Below are 3970 nucleotides of genomic sequence, written 5' to 3'. Positions count from 1 at the left end.
CCAGGGAAGTTCCCCACAATAGCCAGACCAGAACCCCCTGTACACCTGCCCTCTGTCCTCATTGCTTCTCTGTCTCTCTTCCCCTCCTCTCTGTTGCTCTCCCTCTGAGCTTTCTCAGCACCTGGCCCCACAGTGCTTCCTGCCAGCCAGAGACTGCTTGTTCTAGGCCTGTTCCTGTGGATGTGGCCTCTCTCCTGATTCCTGAGGAAAAAACCTTTCCAGGAAATGGCCATGGCTTCTGGGAATCTGCATGTGGCTGGTGGACAGCACCAGGAATCATTTGGCTTCTGGCACACAAGGCAACTTAAAAGCTGAGCACCAAGATAAGGGTTTGAACCCTAGACGTGATGTTCTACCAACCGAGTTATCTGGGCTTGTTGAAGCCATCTTCACCATTCACCACAAGAGCGAGCAGGTAGGCAAAAGAGATGCAAAAAAAAGTCCCAGGAACCCCTCATGTGGCGTAATGGATAAGGTATCTGAGTGTGGATTAAAAGATTGAGGGTTCAAGTCCCTTGGTGGTTGTGTTTCTGCAGTTTTACCATTGTGCTGAAAGTCCTGCTCCCTTCAGGGCTGGAACCTCTTCTTGGCTGCTCAGGCCAATGCTCTGGCTTCAGCTAGAGCCCTGGGAAGGAGTTGGGGGTTGGGTGTCACAAAGGCTGGGGCATGAGCCCCAAGTGCTTCCAGTCTAGCCTTTGCCATTCCTGACTTGCCAAAGAAAGTGGGCAACTGCCTGGGCCGGCATGTGCGCCTGTGCTGGAGGGTACTTGCTACATAGTGTCTTCGGAGCCTGGGTGTTTCTCTGCTTCTCACCAGCTCAGGAAAAGCCTCTTGGGGTAAAATCTCCTGTCCCACTGCAAAAGTGAGCACTGTGAGTGGGACCAGTCAGAGGCCAGCCCTGTTTTCCTACCATCTTTTGATGTTGGCCACAGAACATCAGCAGCTGCCCTTCAGTGGGTGTTTGGCATGGCAGGGAGCAGCCTGGCTGGGTGTTTTTGTGCCTGTCTGAAGGCCACACCTAGGCATGGCCCTGCCCTTCTCTAGCCCTGACCTCAGTTGCTCTTAAGCCTTCCCTTGGAGCTATCAGCACCAGGTGCCTCTGCTCTAGGTGCCCAGAGGAGGAGAGGTGTGTGGGGTCACTTTTACAGATGCTCCTTCGCTGGTACTGCCATTGCTCAGCTGCACAAAGGAGTTTTCATCCCTACTCCCTGCCTAGCAGCCCTCTGGCACCATACCTGAGGGCTGCCCTGCCTCACTTTCTTCCTGCCATGTTGGGAAAGACAGCTCTCATCATTAAAGGTTAGGTTGGCCAACTAGGGGCAGAAGCCCATTCTATGTTTTCCTACTGTAGAGCCCAAGCTCAAGAACTCACTTTGGGTGCAGATATCATTATGCTCCCAGAAAACAAGCCAACCCCACACAAACAGGGCCTGTCAAAGCCCAGGATTGAACCAGGGACCTTTAGATCTTCAGTCTAATGCTCTCCCAACTGAGCTACTTCGACAGCTCCATGATAGCATTTTGGCCTGTTTCTTCTCTGTCTGCGATGTTTTTGTCAACAGTTGCACACAGAAAGGACAGGAAAATGAACGGCTGCTTCACACCCCCACTGGAGGAACCCGGCGCCCTTAGCTGTGGTGAGTAAGAAGTGTCTGTTGGCTGACAGGACCTGTCCCCGAGGAGCTGGAACAGCAGCTGCCATCTCCCCCTCGGCTCCAGGCTGTGAGAAATGCTCATTGCTTGGCTGCATGGGAGGACGCTGCTCCATGCTCTGGAGAGTGTCTGTATTGGTCTGTCAACCCCGTCTTCACTGTGCCAGTCTGGTAAGGTCCCAAGTGCCCCCTCCGGCCTGGCAGCTGAGAGTCTGTGCAGACATCAGCCCCCCTGCCAGCCCCACAGGAAGAAGCAGCGCCAGCCCCCCCAGCACCACAGGGGCACTCAATGCACTTCCTGTGGGGAAATGGCTCCTTAACGTCCAGCTGCTAGAGTGAGAGCCAGGAGAGAGCAGTGTCTGGCTCACCGTGGGGGAGAGAAGAGACCTGATGAGTGTGGATCTCCCTCAGTCTCCCCCGCAATGCTGGTCAGTTGTATTGTCACTGTGATAGTCAGTGCTTCCCTTCAGGGCCGGCCCTAGAGGGGTCTGTGGTCCGGGACAAATCCCCACTTTCATCCCCAGGCCCTGCCCCCACCCCTGTCCCATCTCTTCCCATCCTGCACCTTCCTGCCCCATTCCTCTCCCATCCCCACCTCTTCCCGTCCCTGCTCCTTCCCCTCCCCACCCAGCGCCTCCTGCACCCCACTGAACAGCTGATCACTGGCAAGTGGGAGGTGCTGAAGGGGAAGAGGAGGAGCTTGTCAGCAAGGCCTGTAGTGGGCAGGGCGGGGCGGGAGCTGGCTGCCAGTGGGCGCTGAGCACCTATTTTTTCTTTGTTGGTTCTGCAGCCCCGTAGCTCCCATGGAGTCGCTGACTTGGCTCCTTTCACACTCTAGAGAGAGGAGCAGAAACAGGGCTATGGCTGATCTATGGGGCACCAGGTGAGTGCCAGAGGCTTCAGGTGCTGAGAGTTTGCCTGACCCCTCAGGGACACAGGGTGAGGTGGCGTCCCAGGAATCTCTATGAAAGGAGCAGAACAGGATTTACGTGAGGTGGGGAGAGAACTGAGAGTGTCTCAGGGGTTGTACAGAGGTATTGCCCGGGTGAGATACTGGCCAAAACACAGGCCTCACTGTGAGCAGGATTGGAACTTGCACATCATGGCTCTCCTCATCTTCATCCTCTTTTCCATATACAACCTGGCCAGGGGCAGGGGTGTAAACTCAGGGCAGTTGCATAGTTAACCTGTGGAACTCCTTGCAAGAGCATGTTGTGAAGGCCAAGATTATAACAGGGTTCAGAAAAGAACTAGATAAGTTTATGGTGGATAGATCCATCAAGGGCTGTTAGCCAGGGTGGGCAGGGATGATGCCTCTAGCCTCGTTTGCCAGAAGCTGGGAATGGGCAACAAGGGATGGATCACTTGATGATTCCCTGTGCTGTTCATTCCCTCTGGGGCACCTGGCACTGGCCACTGTCAGAAGACAGGAGGATACTGGGCTAGATGGACTTTGCGTCTGACCCAGTCTGGCCGTTCTTCTGTCTCCCTTGGAGCAGCAGTGACACCCAGTGGGCAGTCAGAGTAATGCACAGAAGGTGTTTTCCTTGGCGCAGCAGTGACACCAAGTGGCCAATCAGGGTAACACACAGAGTATGTTTCCCTTGGAGCAGCAGTGACACCTCCTGGTCATTCAAGGTATTGCACAGAAGATGTTTCCCTTGATACAGCAGTGACATCCATTGGTCAGGTGGCATAATGCACAGCATGTGTCTGGCTTCTAGGAGCAGTGACACCTACAGACCAATCACGGTAATGCACAGAGTGTGTTTCCCACAAGTCTGGGTAAGGCACAGAGCATGTTTCCCATGGAGCAGCAGTGACACCCAGTGACCAGCAGGGGTGGCATCAGACTGAGATGGACTAGACAAAAAAAATTGGGGGCCTGTGCCCCCCATCACTTGGCCCCACCCTTCACAGGGGCCATGCCTCTGCTCCTCCTCAGTTAAAGGCCAGGCTCATCTCCTCTCCCCCCGGCCAGGGTTTACAGCAATACAAAGTTTATTAAAATAAAATAGTTAGCAGGGTTTACTTTAAATATTCTAAATCTGTCCAAATGTTAGTACTGAATCCAAAGTTCTCTTAAAGATCCCATCAGTAACCAAAACCTAAATGAAAAATTGAAACCAAAAAGAAGGCTTAATTAAAAACCCAAACATTAAGAAAAAACTTTGTTTGTAACAATAAAAACTAACAAATGCTGTAAATTGATAATTTCAACATTTTATCAAAAAAGTGTGCTATAGCAGAATGATAAAATAACATCAAATAAATAAGCATGACCACTAAAACCTCCTATAAAGGAATTGAATCCTTGA

The 3970-nt window shown here is 52.5% G+C and overlaps 1 non-coding gene across 1 annotated transcript; it reads right to left on the bottom strand.

The window, feature by feature from the left end:
• Nucleotides 1-1431: 1431 nt before the first annotated feature.
• On the bottom strand, nt 1432-1504 carry TRNAF-GAA. The gene has a single exon. It is a non-coding gene; the product is annotated as a tRNA-Phe (tRNA).
• Between the last annotated feature and the right edge of the window lie 2466 nt (nt 1505-3970).

This window comes from Gopherus evgoodei, unplaced genomic scaffold (assembly GCF_007399415.2).
Source record: "Gopherus evgoodei ecotype Sinaloan lineage unplaced genomic scaffold, rGopEvg1_v1.p scaffold_175_arrow_ctg1, whole genome shotgun sequence".
Classification (NCBI taxonomy): domain Eukaryota; kingdom Metazoa; phylum Chordata; order Testudines; family Testudinidae; genus Gopherus; species Gopherus evgoodei.
Note: the sequence above shows the minus strand (reverse complement) of the source record. Positions and strands in the feature narration are given on the sequence as shown.